The following is a 16,981-nucleotide window of genomic DNA, read 5'->3' as shown; positions in this document are numbered from 1 at the left end:
TGCTGAGATGATCCCAGATACTGGACACCTCCTCACTAATAGGTCTAAGATGGATGAGAGAGACAGAGGGGAGGGGGGAGGGCCATCCAACCACAAGTTTATGATGGAAATAGAAGCAAGGATACTCTTAATGGAGTCTAATCCTGGAGATTTCATAGTTCAAATTTATTATCCACATTTATGCAAAGTGAATTATTTTTATTGATCTATTTCATTAAATTATAACAAGTCTTGTAAATTATTTTCATTGGCTTTGTAAAATAAGCTTGTTTTCAATGAGTTCCAGTAATGACAGACTTTCAATAAATGTAACTCGGAGTTCCCATTGTGGCTCAGTGGTTAACGAATCCAACTAGGAACCATGAAGTTGCAGGTTCGATCCCTGGCCTTGCTCAGTGGGTTAAGGATCCGGCATTGTCATGAGCTGTGGTATAGGTCACAGACGTGGCTTGGATCCCGTGTTGCTGTGGCTGTGGTGTAGGCTGGCAGCTACAGCTCCGATTAGACCCCTAGCCCGGGAATCTCCGTATGCCGTGGGAGTGGCTCTAGAAAAGGCAAAAAGACAAAAAGACAAAAAGACAAAAAAAAAAAAGAACGTAACTTGTTTCATAGTCTTACTGTCACAGTGTTTCCCAGATCATTCCAATCTGGAGTCAAAACCAGCATCTTCATAAAAGAAACAGAAGTAAAACATAGTTTCTCCGGCTCCATCTCAACTCACAATAGCAGAACCCAGACCTGCCCGCATCCACTCTCCACTCCCAAATATGTCTGGAAGCTCCATGGGGTGTCCATGGGGGTTTCTTCTTCCTGCTCCATGTGCCATGGTGACACTCCTGCCACAGCTCCCTCCAAAGCCCAAGCCATACATAGTGTCAACTGTCTTGTCCTTGGCCAGGCTGTCTGCTCCCCAGTGAACTGGGACAATGGTCTGTCTTGGGTCCCTGCATTATAGCCAGGTTACCACATATGGAAACTGCAGCAACTGTAGGCTACAAAGTGCCTAGGATGGGAAGGGAAGGAGGATAGATCTAGAATGAAAAATACTCCTAAAGCCTCCCCTCCCTGTCTCACTGAGTCATGCTCCCCAGACCAAATTTGCATTTTCCCATTCCCTTCTCTTGCCTTAATTCTTTCCTGAGACTCCTAGTCATTTCTGTGAATGGCCCCCTGAAGGGCACCACCCCATACAGTGACACACCAGTAACAATTGGTCCCTGAATGCTCCAATGGCATGGTGGAGTCAAACTCAGCCTAGTACCACTTAAGTTTTGAAACTGAGATCCTGATTCTCTTGCCTAGAGACACCTGCACATTCATACATATCAGGACACACATGCGCGCGCACACACACACACACACACACACACATGCACATACACAAACAAGTGTATACACACACACACACACACACACTGATTTGTCTCCTATTTGAAATATTTCTGTTGTCAATCAGTCTTGACATTTCTGTTTGTCACTCACCAGTCCCACCCTCTGACCTTTCACAGGCTGATGGAAATGTTTTTGTACAGCATCAAATCAGATAAGTGGAGTCACTCCAGTTGATTTTTGTCCCATTGCCACAACTCTCTGAATGAGCCAGAAAGAAATCATTAGATCGTTTGCTGCCTCTGGCTCCATCATAAAAATAGGAGAGTGGGGTGAGAGATATATCTAGAATAGTAAGAGAGATAAATGAAGATCGAGAACCCATTTGGGCTGGACTTCAAATCAATTGAAAGTATGAAGCTGCTCCCAACTGTCAGATTGGTTGAGCCCAGGCACGGTACTCACGGTACTGGGTCAGAGTGGGAGGAATGTGTGTTAGGTCCCGGTGGCCGTTATTACAGATTATCCCACCCTTGGTGTGAGACAGAAATCCCCAAACAACAGAAATGTGTTCTCCTCTGTTCTGGAGGCTGGAAGTCCAAAATCAGCATGTTGGCAGGACCATGCTCCCTCTGAAGGCTGTACGGGAGAATCCATCCTTGCCTCTTCTGGCTTCTGGTGGGTCCTATGTCACTCAATTTGTGGCTGCATTACTCCTATCTCTGCCTCTTCTTCGCATGGTCTTCCTTGTGTCTCCCTCTGTCTTCTATTTTCCTCTTATAAGGACACTGTCATAGGGTTTAGGGCTTACCTTAAATCCAGGATGACCTCACTTCAAGATCTTTAACTTAATGAAAAATAAAAAATAGTGTCTTCACAGAGAGTGGGCTGCATTCTGAGCACTGTACACATATCTTTTCTATTTCTCACAACAACCTTGCAACCCTGCAAATAGCCCTGGAAAGTTGATATTATTAGTCCCACTTCACAGATGGAAAAACTGAGGCTTGGAAAAGTTGTCTAAAATTTCAGAGGTAGAAACTTACAGATCTGACCAGGCTTATGCAGCATACCCCTGGACTGTCACATCCTTGTTGCCAACTCCATTCATTCATTCCACAAAACCTTTCTAGATGCTGAAAATACTGAGAACAAAGAACAAAACAAAAATCTCTGCTTGTTCAAAGTTAAAATTCTAATTGGAGAGACAGACAGGAAGCAAATATGTAAAATGTATAGTATTTTACATGGTAATATAGCTATGGAAAAATTATAAGGCCATGTGTTTACTTTGTCAAAGATGTCAACTGTAACAAGACATTTTGGAAATAACTGGAAGATTTGAATATATACTGGTTTATGATACTGTTAGATTTGATAATGGCTGTGTTTCTAAAATACAAGTATTTATTTAAAGATACAGACTGAAGTGTTTACATATTATCTAAGGTTGCAAAAGTGTTGTGAATTATTGATATTGTATGATTGGATAATACATGAAGAATATACTTTAAAATTTTTACGTATGTTTGAAAATTTCCATAATACAATGTTTTGAATAGGGATGGCAGATAAGACATGCAAAGGGTTTTGTAAGCCCCAATAGGTAAATCAGGGAAGGTCTCACTAAGAAGTTGACATTGGAGCAAAATTTGAATGAGGTGGGGGAGGGAGCTGTATGGATTTCTGAGAAAGAACATTCCGGGCAGAAGTAGAAGCTAATACAGAGCCCTGAGTTGGGAGTATGGAATGGAAGAAGTGTACTGCGGGGAGCCAAGAAAACGCAGGGACTCAAAAAAAGGACGTTGCCTGATGGCAGAAAAACCTGAAGGTGGGTTCCTAACCAAGGAAGAGAGCTCACCTGAACGGTACAAGCCGAAGGTGGGCCTCTGGTCAGGATGAAAGCCTGCCTGCACGGTACAAGCTGAAGGCAGGCCTCAGGTTACACAGCTCTCACTTTGATGTTGTTGGGGAAGAATTGGGGCTTTCCTGGGAAAACAATTTCCATGTTTGTGTTGGAGAACATGGGTTGTTTCTCGGGTGACCGAGACTTTCCTGTTGTTTTATTTGTTACTCAGTTTTCCTCAGTCTTTCCTGATTATTTACTTATTATTCTTATTTACCATTCTTATTTTCCTGTGGTGATTTGTGATTTAACAAAGTCGCAACAATAATATAATAAGAATTTCATCCTGAAGGACTTTCCCCTATTTAAATCCAACTTAGTTAAAACATAGTGTTTATCTATTAACTAGTTATATAGTAAACTTTCGAGTTAGGATTTTAATGAGGTCCATAGAAGTTAGCCATATCTTATCCAAAAAACCTAGCTGTGAGTTTTGTCTTTGATTTTAAAAGCTTTTTAGTGATAGCTAGTTTAAGTTGGTTTATATTTACTTACACTGTCTCCCTGCCATAATGCTTTGAAGACAAGCACCAGTCTACAAACAAAGTTTGTGAATGCCAAATTCTTGTGTTTTATGGCCTCTTCAAAGTACTCACTAAGTTTAGTTAAGATGGAGATCTTAAAACAGGATGCATAGCTGCTATACCATGTAATAGTTAACCAATGTACTTTTAACACTGTGATGTAATCTGTAGTGAAAAACTGTCTATATAATCAACCACTGTTGCCAATAAAGTTGGAGCAGTCCAGCGCCCTGAAAGAAGGGACAAAGGGGCTGTTTCTGTGTTGTACATTCGCCGACGCCGCGTCCCTCTCCGATTGGGATGTATACTCCCTGGCCGCCGGAGCTGGCCTCCGGCAACAGTGTACTCCAGAGAAACTAGGCAAAACTACGATTAAGAAATCAAAATCTGATGACTGCTAGCTTCTCCTCAGCTTTATAGATATTAATAGATATTAATAGTATTTATTGTGTCTTAGGCAACAGAACATTTTGTATAGTATCATAATGCTAATTAAGTTGTGACATCATTTTGAGACCATTCAGATTGTGAAGAAAGAATGTTAAATATTTGAAGTGTAGACTTTATGAAGTTTCCAGAAGCCAAAAAACTTTGCACCTTTCCAAATGAGAAAAGGCCACTGAAGCAGTTTTCAATTTCTAATAAGGAAATGTTACTTGCTATAACCTGCATAAAGTGCTCTCTAGGGTCTTTAATATTTTTAAAGGAGTAAGTGGGTTTTGAGATTAAAATAATCACAATGGATTATCTGTAGCCTTGTTGATAGGTTCATTTCTTCCCATGACTTCATATGAAACTCCTGCTTTGGAGTTCCTAGCACCTAGGTCCCTGGCTGGCCTAAATTGTAAGCTTCTTTCCAGTTCTTCCCAAATGCAAGCCAACCTTGTGACACCTTGACTCCAAGCCCAGCAGCGAGTCCAACATGCTTCAGGGACTCAGCCATCTCTGCCAAGGAAAGCCTCAGATTTACAGTCTCTTCCAGTGAGAACGCACGGCTGTTTACTCAAACCTTGCAAGAGGAGTCACCTCCAACACTTGAGTTTTGCATGGACCCCAGGCAGGCAGGGTGGTGGGAAGCTTCCAGTGGAAAGGAAAGGCTTGGGGTGCAAGGACTGGAGGCTCTTGGTACCAGGAAGCTGGAGGAGGGCTAACTAGAGATGGACACCTTATGTGATTGGTTTGAGAAGCATATTTGGCTTTCTCTGGTTGGACTTGAGTTGAAAGGGAAGTGTAGATGTGTGAAGAAAAAGAAAAGCTGGCAGTCATTGACCCAAATTCTGATGTCTGTTGCTTTACTGGAATAAGGAGCCCAAAGTAGTGACTCATCAATTTCAGCTGCCAGGTTAAAGGAGCCACAATCAATGTAGATCCATTAATTCTGGACATCTCTCCTTCTTATAAAGATTAACATATAGGTTAGCTATTCAAAGCTGTTCCACCGGGGGAACTTCGCATAATCACTGTCCTTCATAACCATCCCTAAATGGAGCTAGAGTACAGTTGTCTAATTTTGGAAGGTATCAAGCATATCATGCAGAACCATGTATAAACCTGTCCAAATTGTCTCTTCTCAGTCAGCTAGTCACATGGAACCCCCCCCGCCCCCATGAGGACATAGGTAAGGACTGAGAGAGAAAAGGCAAAGTAGAAAAAATCTGGGTCATGGAAATCTTGCTTGTGGGACTTCCTTGAGTCTTTAGGTCCTACATGGCCTCAATTTCATCTACAGCACTTCTCTTGATGGACAGTTCCTGTGCACACCCAACTTTATAGTTTGATTGATCTTGCTACACCCAATTTGTGATGGGTAGTCAAGTCATATATAGCTTGGTGGCTCATTGTCAAGTATTCATTCAATCTCCACTAAGAGTTCTGAACAAACTATTGTTCCTCAAAGGAGAATGGTCATTTGGAGAAGATGACATAGCTGTTCTCCAAGATACTACGACCAAGTCAGCATCGTACCATCAGCATCACAGTGGACCAGTTCAACTGTCAGAAGATGACTTTCATGTGCTTGAATGTTTAATATTTGAATTTTATGTTTAACTACATTGTGTTAAAGTTTTGCACTATGTCATGCATCGGTCTGAGTACTCCTTATAGAAGAGCACTTTCCTTTTTTCTTCAGGCCAGATGAAAGCGGGTGACTCCTTTCTTGTCTTATTCTTAGCTCTACCAAATAATACTTGCTACCTGTCTTTCAGTGAAATACTAAGTTGTGCCAGGCATCACCTAAAATGAATTAAGGAAGACATGCATCCTTCTTTTTTGGATAGAGAAGTGAGCTGTCTAGAGAATTTTATGCTTATTTGCAAGGGAGTATTGAAGTACTGAATGTGAAGTTCTTAGGAAGACATTAATAAGAAATGCTTAACCAATTTGTGTTTCCTCCTTCTGCTTTCCTTTCAGAAGAATGTTATCTTTCATCTTGTTGGGAATAAGGAGTACTAGAAACTAGAGGGGAAGGGTCTTTCTAGGTGACCACATTTTCCTAGAGCGACCTAGGGTCTAGGAATAGTCTCAGAAGTTGGATGGGGGTGAAGGGAATATCCATGCTTGTACTTTTCCTGTGTTGAGTTCTTTGATCTAACAGGAAATATGTTCATTTATCCAAATGGATAATAACATTTGGAAAGAATATTTTCCAAAGCTACAGTTGAATTGTCATCTTGTCAATATGTCCCTTTAAGATTTCCCCAAAGAGGCAAATATTTGGGCTTCAGAAACCTCAGTGTCATTTGTACACATTTTCATGCAATCTTAAAGGATTATATGGTTGTCTCTAGAGAAGTTAACACTAACGTTACCAAAGATTTCTTTGTCTAATATGTTGGCACCTTTAAACAATATTGAAAGAAGGATAAAATATTGATTAGAATAAGAAAAATCCTCAAAGAGAAGCTATGTTAGATCTACAAGTTTTTTATTTCAATAATTTTATCTTAATGGAATTACCATAGGTATATAACTGATATTGGTTTAAAAAATGGATATAACCTAAACATCCAACAAAAGGGATTTACTAGTAAAGTATTGTACCTCCAAATGACAAAATCATAAATGTACCCACTAAAAACTATTTTTTAAATATTGAATGACATAGAAAGATTTCCAATGTTAAGTGAGAATAAAGTAGACAACCAAATAATGTATATAATATCAGCCCATTTTTTTGTAAAATTATGTATACAGAGGAGAATAGGGCTGGATGTATACACCCCAAAGCAGAAATTATGTTTAATCTATGTAATAAATAAAGTCATTAATAATAAGAAAATAAATTGAATTTATAGAAAGGAATTTACTATATGGAAAAAATGTTAAAAAAAAAAAACCAACACATTTATTGAGTACTATGTGCCAGGCCTATTATAAGTGCTTTACACATATTATCTTGTCTAAACTTTCAAATGGGCTTAGATACTACTAATTTTATTTTACAGATGAGAAAACTGAGGCATAAATAAGTTAAAAATGTTGGGAGTTCCCATCGTGGAACAGCAGAAACAAATCTGACTAGGAACCATGAGGTTGCAGGTTCGATCCCCGGTCTGGCTCAATGGGTTAAGGATCCGGCATTGCCATGAGCTGTGGTGTAGGCTGCAGATGCGGCTTGGATCCTGCGTTGCTGTGGCTGTGGCTATGGCTGTGGCTGGCAGCTTTAGCTCTGACTGGACCCCTAATCTGGGAACCTCCGTATGCCACAGGTGTGGCCCTAAAAAGCAAAATAATAATAATAAATAATAAATGAAAAAAAAAGTTAAAAATCTTGCCCAAGTTCTCATTTTCACAGCTAGCAAACTGTAGATACTGGCTTGAACTTGGGTGGTGTGACCCTAGAGTCTGCCCTCCTAACCACAATTTTGGACTTCCTCCTACATCCCTCTGCCAACATTGAGTGTAGGAAGATCATGTGAACATTATCTTGAACTTCCCCTTCTGGATCCATTGTTTATCTTGTTACATCCTTCCCTAAGAAGGGTGAGGATTATGAAATAGACTACATGAGCAGATTCCTCTGCCCTCCAGCTACTGGTTAGGTTTTATACATGGGGAAGGAGCATGGAGGGAGGGAGACAGTGACGGTAGAGGGTTTATTTCTCTGGTTCTCTCCCTGATGAGAGGCTGTAGACTGTGTCACTCTACTGAAGGGGATACTGCTCCTTTCAAGAGGACTTCTATGAGACTCCTTCCTTCCATTTTCCGGTAACCATCTCATCTCTTTGGGCCTAGGGGTGGTTAACAGCTGTGCTATCATGTGATTCCCCTACCCAACAAGTGTCAAATAGTTCCTTTGTAAATCAGCTCTCTCAATCATCTCACTCCAATTCTTGTGTCCTTATTAGAGTCCTGACTGATACGAGTTGCAATTCCTCTTTTCAAAAAGCTGACATTGAGCATTTTGAGTACTCACCACATGAACAGAAAAGTTGAAGATAATATAAAAATACATCTTCTGTAGGATTAAGGTTGGTGGTTATAAACTAATATATTTTAAGTTTCATGTTCATAGCCACCTGCACCTTATTCTCCATTCCTTATTTCTCCTTTTTTAGACAGAATTAGATTAGCTGTAGAGATGTCTGTGAAGCATTTCACATGGTGATCAGGATATAATCTTGCTCTTGTGATTATGTCAAAGTAATTCTCACTGCAGTTCTCAGAGCAGTTTACAGAGCTTGTGACACACATGGACATTGAGTCATAGAGCATTTAACAGATAGTTCTTTACCTGGAACAGATTTATGGGATAATTAGATAGAACCTCTTTAGAAACTGAGAAATAGAAAGTAGGAGTTCCTGTTGTGGCTTAGCAGGTTTGATCCCTGGCCTCACTTAGTGGATTAAGGACCTGGCATTGCTGCAAGCTACGGTGTAGGTTGCAGATGCAGCTCAAGTCTGGTGGTGGTGTTGTGGCTGTGGCATAGGCTGCAGCTGCAGCTCCAATTAGACTGACCCCTGGCCACAGAACTTCCTATGCCAAAGGTGCAGCCATAAAAAGGCAAAAAAAAAAAAAAAAAAAAAAAAAAAAGAAAGAAAGAAAATAGAAACAGACAGACTTGAGTCAAAATGTCTGTATAGACTCTCCTTATCTTCTATTCAAGATAACAAAGCTATAACACAGTTTGTTCCCTGCTTTCTCAGTCCTCTAATGTTGAGGCCTTTCTTGTTAACTGTTGACTTATTTTACAAGTCAGAGGAGAACAGATATTTGAGTACTTGCAATTTAGGAAAAGCCAACAGAAAAGGTTTGTCTATGGTCAAGCACCACAGATGTGACCTGGTTAGTGTTCTACTCCCTTGAGGCATCTGTCTCCTTCTTTTGTGCCCCACATGATTGATGGTGATGACATACAAAAGTTTATATATATATATACTATATATATATATATATATATTTAAACTTTGCAGCAAGGAGAGATGTCTAGCAAAAGTATTCCACAGTAGCAAGGATACAAAAATTATCATGGCATAATGCAAGACCAGAGGCAATCTTTTGCTCTGTTCTAATATCTTGTTTATATTTTCTTAAGTTATAGCTCACAGAATGGATACCCTCACAGACGAAGGAAGCATTGTAACATGATAGAGGAAGTACCTGATTGGTTCCCATAGGCCTGCCCAGGAATACCTAACACAGTAACTCCGGCAGCCTCCCAGTGAAGGGGAGGAGGGGCATAAGAATCCATGGGGATTTGTACCATATAGAAAGTGAAGCTCCTCAGCCTTACACATTCTTCACACTCGTTAAGAACATCTTGAAGGAACAAGCTGGTTTAATAGTTTAATCCACTGTATGCTATCGATCCGATGTTAATACTGAAATGGCCGCCAACCACTCGTTCATATCAGTTTCTGTTGCACATTGGCTGAGTCCTTTCACTCTGTCATAAATGGAGCCTTGCCAACTTCATCTTTATCCTTTCTAAATTCTGTCCTTTCTCTGTAAGATATTCTTATAGGACCTCTTTCTTGGCTGTCAAAAATGTTACCCTACCCTATTACAGAAGTTTTTTTTTTTAACTCCATGTTTGCTTCCCATTTTTTTTTTTCATGAGTTTCAAAGATGTGGATGTCATCATCTTGTTGGGAAATTCTGTGGGTCAGGCTTAGGATAGTGGCATTGTTGATGGGCTTGCCAGTGTAAGATGGGACACTCCACCCATAGAATAGAACATAAAAAATTGAGTATTTTAAGGTGAGTTAGTCCAAGTAGAGTAAGATAAAACAGAGATGCAGGAAGTTAGTAGATATCAAGGGCAATTGGGAGCAGAAGTGGCACCCCGAGAAGATAGACCAGTAGAAAATATCTAGACCAATGTACGGAGAGGAAAACATGAAAAATATAGGTGGGGGGAAGCATAAGAACTATGAACCTGCTAACAAGATCAATCACATGTTTACCTGGAGACCAAGAAGTAGAAGAGTTAAGATGAATCCATACTTTCCTTTATTGGAAATATACTATCCTTTTCTTGATCTATCGCAATTCTCAATTCCCTATTCAAAGTTCTTCCCTTCCTCCCTGAGATGGAGTCCAGCCACAAGAAGAAGAATGTGATCTGCTCTTTCTCCCTTTCCTTACTTTGCCCTACCCACCTACCCCAATTCCTGTTGCTGGCTTCTCCAAGCTAGAGTCAGATGAGAAGCAGGAAAGGGAGATTTATTTTTTAATGTGATTGGTGCTGAGGAGGTACAAACCCTTTGTTTCCTGGATAGGCAAGCATACAATTGCTAGCCTCTCATTTAACACACATCATTGGACTGCGCTTTCAAAACAAAAATTAGAACACACCATCTGACAGCTGCAAACCATCATGTAGACAATGAGGCATTAATTCAATGGGACTGGGTCTCTGGTGATCCTTTCCTTGGTGGCTTCAGTCCAGCCTTGGACTCTGTTCACAAGCTGTTCTCTTGGCCCCTCCATTCTCCATCTAGCACTTGTTGTGATCTCTCTTTCCTAGTCTGTCTGCTCATAGTCTAAGGCTCCTATAGACCCCATAATGAGCAGAGAATTGTGGAATCTTCAACGTGTTTTTTCCTGCCTAAATCACAGCTTTTCCAAGTGTGTCTTGATTTTTTCATATCTCCATCATGCTGGTGTTTTATCAGACTATCCCATCCTTTATAATGTTGTTATGCAAAGAGTGGACCACAGACCAGTGTAGTGATATCTCCTGGGTGCTTGTAAAGAAGTGCAGAGTCTCAGGCCTCACCCCAGACCTACTTGATCACAATCTGCATATTAACACACTTCTGATTCATATGATTCATATGAGGAATGAGGACCATGCTTTTCAAGATCCATTTCAGAGGTTCATTTCTATACTAAATATGTTTTTCATTTTCTTCTGGTAAATACCATTAAAACAATTCCAAACTCTTGGCTCACATTTCATAAGAAATCCTACTGGACTTCTGTCTAGTGTCTCTTCTCAATTGACCATCACTTTTTGGGAAGAAAACAGTATAAATTGGCAATTGCAAGCAAAACATCTTCAGTTACTGAGGTGACTTTAAAGTACACTCACATGTCACTGTTGGCAGCTGAGACACCTTAAAGAGAAGAGGCAGTAAGAAATTCCATTGTCTTCGAGAATTTCTCCTCCCTTTTCTTCCTAGAATTGTTCTTCCCATGCAAGAGAGATGGGGTATTGGACTAATTTGGCTTCTGCTTTCCCTTACCTTCCTCCTCATCGTCCTCCATCACCACTAAGACTCCTTCAGTGAACTGTCCTAAGTGAAAGGCAAGCCCATTTGATCCAGCTGTATTTCTTTTCTTTCTTGTTTTTTTTTTTTTTTTTTTTTTTTTTTTTTTTTTTTTTTTTTTGTCTTTTTAGGCATATGGAGGTTCATGGCATATGGAGGTTCATGGCATATGGAGGTTCCCAGGCTAGGGGTCAAATTGGAGCTGTAGCTGCTGGTCTATGCCATAGCCACAGCAATGCGGATCTGAGCCATGTCTGCAACCTACACCACAGCTCACAGCAACGCCGGATCCTTAACCCACTGAGCAAGACCAGGGACTGAACCCGCAACCTCGTGGTTCCTAGTCGGATTCGTTAACCACTGCGCTACGATGGGAACTCCCAGGGTTTGTTTTATTTTTTTAACCATGAATCATTTTTAAAATGATAATTTGCTACAGAACTCCAATAGAAACTTATGGACTATAATGTGACAGGGGATAGAAGGCCCTGCAGACAAATTGTTTAAAGACATAAACACAATTTCATTGTTTTAAAATATCATATATATATATACTAGAGCAACCACAAACTCAATAATAACCAGTACTAAAACAAAGCAATAAGGAGTTTCCATTGTGGCACAGTGGGATCGCCAGTATCTCTGCAGCACCAGGAGGCAGGTTCAATCCCTAGTCAAGCACAATGAGTTAAAGGATCCAGCAGTGCTACAGCTGAAGCACAGGTCACAACTGCTGCTCAGATCTGATCCCTGGCCTGGTAACTCCATATGCTGAAGGGTGGCCAAAAAAGAAAATAATAAAAATAATAAATAAATAAATAAAATTTCAAATCAGTAAAAGGCAAAGTTCTCACAAGGATTTATGTGGCCATACCTGATGGACTCCCCCATCTTACCCTGACCCTGCCATCCTCTAAATCCCTACCTGGCATGCTCCCCTGCCCCAATATTGACATCGTGAGCTCCCCCATTTCCTTAAGGGCTTGACTCAATTGTCCCCTTGTCTGTGATAAAGTGAAAAATGGCCTGCTGGAAGTTAAACTATTAAGGGAGAATGGACTAGAGCCCAGAAATAAAACCACATACCTGTGGCCAATTAATCTTTGACAAAGGAAACAAGAACATACAATGGAGAAAAGAGTTTCTTCAACCTGTGGCCAATTAATCTTTGACAAAGGAAACAAGAACATACAATGGAGAAAAGACAGTTTCTTCAACAAGTGGTGCTGGGAAAACTGGACAGCTTGCATGTAAAACAATGAGATTAGAGTGTTTCTTCACTCCATATAAAAAAATAAACTCAAAATGGATTAAAGACCTAAATGTGAGACCTGAAACTGTAAAACTCCTAGAAGAGAACATAAGCAGAATATCTTTTCACATAAGTCGTAGATATATATATATATATTTGGATCTGTCTCCTATGGGAAAGGAAACAAAAGCAAAAAATTTTTAAATGGGGCATAATTATACCTAAAAGCTTTTGTACAACAAAGGACATCACTGACAAAATAAAAAGACAGCCTATGGAATAGGGGAAAATATTTACAAATAATATGACTGACAGGATTGTGTTGCCTTTCTCCTGAAAAGCTTTCAGTGGCCTCTCATTTGGGTCAGAAGAAATAGCAGAGGCTTACAACTGGCCCCCAAGGCACCCCACTACTTCTAGGACCTCATGTTCTACTACTCTCCATCACCCCCTTTCTGTTCCAGTCACAATGACCAGTACTAAACCCCACTAAAAATACTGCTGCCTCAGGGCCTTTGCATGTGCTTCTCTCATCTCGGAATGATCCTTCCCCAGTAGCCACATGACTCAATCACACCTCCTTTTTGTTTGTTCTCAAATATCACTTCGTCAGAGTCCTTTCTTGATTAGCTTGTACTGTAGAATCCTCCTTCATTATCCTTCTACTGTTTCATTCCTCATTGCACTTTCCATTATCTCATTTTTATGTTTACTCACAGTGTCTCTCCCCATTAGAATGCAAGCATAAGAGGACTCCTGTTTGGCTGCTATATCCCTAGCGTCTTAATAATGCTAGGTGTTTTAGTAATAAAAATAAAATGTATGGCAAAATTCTTTGCCTCAGGCATAATGCTAAGCGCTTTATTCGGAGAATGTAATTTCTTTTCATTTGTAGAGCTTATTGCTCTGTGCCAGGCAGATGGGATGGCGGCCCAGGGGCAGAGCTGTAGGCAGCCACTAGGAACGAGGCGGCCTGCAGGTGGAGCTGTTGATCCGCCGGGCGCCGCTCCTCTGGGTCCCGCCCAAGGCGCATGCTCCGCGTCAGCTGCTGGTGGGCTCGGAAGCTGCCGCACTTCCTGGAGGCGGGCTGCTCTGATTGGGGGCGGGAGAGCCTGAGTCGGAGGAGAGTGCAGGCCCCGGCGTCCTGCTGTCCCCGCCCCCTCCAGGTCCCGTGTCAGTGCTCCGACCCTGCGGCTCTGGACAGCGGCTGGGGAAGACAGCTCCAGGTGAGTTCTGCCCGGGCTGCGCTGACAGGTGCAGGGCCTCCGGCCTCCCTCCACCGGATCTGAGGGCAGAGCCCCGCACCTCTCCCGGGTGCTCAGTCCCGCCGCCCCAGAGGACCTTCTGCGTTGTTCCTCGGCGAGTCATGGAGCACCTGCGGTTGTTTCTTCTGCCGGCGGTGTCCCGAGGCATCTCCCATTGACCCAGGAGTCGAGGGCTCTCTTGAAGTTGCCCACCCTTCCCCGGGCGCCCTTTGATTTCCCGAGCCGGCGCGGTCGCGCTCGTAACGCTGCCCATAGCCCCCATAGACCCCGGGCTGCATCGACACCCAGCATTTCTGATTCCTACCTCTCCTCCTTCCTCCTCGTCCTTTGCTTCTGTTAGCTTCTATAGGCAGCCTGCCCACCCTTCTAGTTACAAAGGAGTGTCCTCTAGTTACAAAGGAGTGGTCGGGAATGGTTTGATACTGGTCCTGGCGAAAGTTTCGGCGATACTATTTAACCAGTTAGCATTTTGCTTCTAATACTTAACCTGGGCGAGCCTGTTTCCTGTAAAAGGGCTTAACGGTACTGCCTAGAGGTGGTAAAGGCGTAATTGACATGGGAAGTCGGAAGCGCTGCCAGCGGTGTCTGGCTTAAACGGACGCCGAAATTATTCCAGGATTCCAGGAGCTTAAACGGGAGACGAAGTTATTAGTGTTGTGATTATTAGAAAGCTAAAAGACAAGCTGCTTTGGAACTTTTCTTCAGCCACTGAACTCTGGACCGCAGCAGTCCCATTTTTTCAAAATGTGTTGTGCATCTACACTAGGTCCTGGTGGTTCAGAGTTGACTCAGACACTGGCTGTACCCTGGGCTGGGGTAAAATGAAGACAGACTAGCACTTACAGTAGAAAAAGAATTGAGACAAAGTTGCCCAGCAAAGCATACTGAATCCAGCTTAGAGGGGGCTTTTTCTCTTTTAAACCTCTCAGTCATCATTCTTATGATAATCACTTGACTGCTAGGTTGAGAAACTTCCTAGGGTTTTGTTGGAAGAAAAAAATCAACTGGGTGACATTTCTGATTAAGTAGCTTCAGCACTTACCTCTGGAGCTTCCTCTGGACAGTTGGGCTGCAAGTCCTGGAGGAAACAGCTACTGCCAGAGGCTTCAGTGTTTCAAATTATGGTTACAACCTTTCATTTTTCCTTTTCTGTCTACTCCTTATTTCCTAGTAATCATGGGCTTTTGGCAGGTTGTATTTATTTATTTATTTTTGTCATTTTAGGACCACACCTGCAGCATATGGAAGTTCCCAGGCCAGAGGTTGAATCAGAGCTGTAGCTGCCAGCCTATACCACAGCCACAGCAATGCTAGATACGAGCCGTGTCTGTGAACTAGGCCACAGCTCACAGCAATGGCAGATCTTTAACCCACTGAGCAAGGCCAGGGATAGAACCTGCAATCTCACGGTTCCTAGTGGGATTTGTTTCCGCTGTGCCACAACTGGAACTCCTGGCAGGTTGTCTTTATGATGAAAAGTACCCTGGAACTATACTGCCCTTCCCAACCACCATATGGAAATACAAACATGTGAGTAGACACGTGGGCCTGCTTTGTCAATACAAGCTCAAGATAACATCCCTTCTATCTAAAAATTCGGGGTTCATCACTGTTAGGAGAAATCACTCCAGCACCAGAAGGAGCTGCACTGACAGAAGAGTCAGTTCACTTTTGCAGTCTTCTGAGAACCAGTTTCTTAAGACTTGTGGAATACTCAGTTTAAGACAAGTCTTAAAAACATCTGTATTGTATTATACACAATAGTGAGGCATATTTAGAGTGTATAGTTACATAAGTTTTGATATGTATACACCAGTGAAACTGTGATATTTGATACAGATAACCTATCCATCACCCTCAAAAGATTCCTTGTGCATTGGGTATCCCATTGTAGTGCTTACCTCCTGCCCCTTATCTCCCCAGGCAGCCGTCGGTCTGCTTTCTGTCATTGTAGATTAGGTTGCATTTTCTAGAGTTTTATAGAAATGGAATCATTTATTTATTTGGTCTGGCTTCTTTCACTCACTGTAAGTATTTTGAGATTCATCTGTATTATTTTATGCACATTCTTTTTACTGCTGAGTGGTGTATTTGTTTCATGATATATTGACCCATTCACCCATTTGGGACATTTGAGTTTTTCCGTACAGTGCTGTTATAAACATTTTTATACAAGTCTTTGTATGGGTATACACACATGCAGCTTTTAACAGGATTTTATTTATTTATTTATGTATTTATTTGGTCTTTTGTCTTTTCCAGGGCCGCAGTCACAGCATATGAAGGTTTCCAGGCTAGGAGTGCAATCGGAGCTGTAGCTGCCAGCCTTCACCACAGCCACAGCAATGCAGGATGTTAGCCATGTCTGTGAACTATGCCAGAGCTCACGACAATGCCGGATCCTTAACCCACTGAGTGAGGCCAGGGATCGAACCCCCAACCTCATGGTTCCTAGTCAGATTTGTTTGCACTGCTCCACAACGGGAACTCCTATTTATTTATTTTTTAATGTGGGAGGCCTGGGCTGTGGTCCCAGCTTTGCCTCTAACCATCTGGGTGTCCTTGGAAGAGTTGATTCATTTTGCCTTTAACATCCACCCCCAAGGTCTTTGCTGCACTGTGCTTTTGTGCCATCACTGCCAGAAACTAGATGGTCTTCGTTGATGACTGGAGGGTCTCAGAAGCAGAGAGGGATGGTCTTCTTTCACTCTGTTTCTCCTGCACACTCTCCTTTTCATTTCACACTTATTTCCTTGGCTGCCAAATTTGAATCCTAATGTGTAATTGTTAGAAGAAGGGAAGTGAATAGCTAGTGGGAGCAAGAGCTCGAAATAGCTGAACTTAAAAATATTTAAATCAAAATTAGAGGGCAAAGGTGGAAGATTAACAGGCTCCGGACTTTTGAGGCTCTTCCTTTTTCTCAACCTGTTCTCTTCTGAGTCCGCTCTTCTGTTACTTCTCTGGGAACATTATGTTTAACCTGGTGGTA

The 16,981-nt window shown here is 41.8% G+C and overlaps 1 protein-coding gene across 6 annotated transcripts in view; it reads left to right on the top strand.

Moving 5' to 3' along the window:
• The window catches only part of LIPA (lipase A, lysosomal acid type), a 123,057-nt gene that overhangs the window by 75,074 nt on the left and 31,002 nt on the right, over positions 1-16,981 (top strand). Inside the window, exon 1 of one of the 6 annotated variants that reach the window (XM_005671253.4) lies at positions 13,901-13,953. The exons of 2 other annotated variants lie outside the window; for them this stretch is intronic. The gene's annotated coding sequence lies outside the window, so the exon portion shown is untranslated. Of the gene's footprint in view, positions 1-13,900; positions 16,278-16,596; positions 16,979-16,981 lie in introns of those variants that run through there. 3 more of the 6 variants (XM_084992547.1, XM_084992548.1, XM_084992544.1) reach the window with 3 other exon arrangements.

This window comes from Sus scrofa, chromosome 14 (genome assembly GCF_054392235.1).
Source record: "Sus scrofa isolate SSC_HxYL_T2T_F1_AM1 chromosome 14, Sscrofa_HxYL_maternal_Yorkshire_Landrace_v2.0, whole genome shotgun sequence".
NCBI classification, from domain to species: domain Eukaryota; kingdom Metazoa; phylum Chordata; class Mammalia; order Artiodactyla; family Suidae; genus Sus; species Sus scrofa.
Note: the sequence above shows the minus strand (reverse complement) of the source record. Positions and strands in the feature narration are given on the sequence as shown.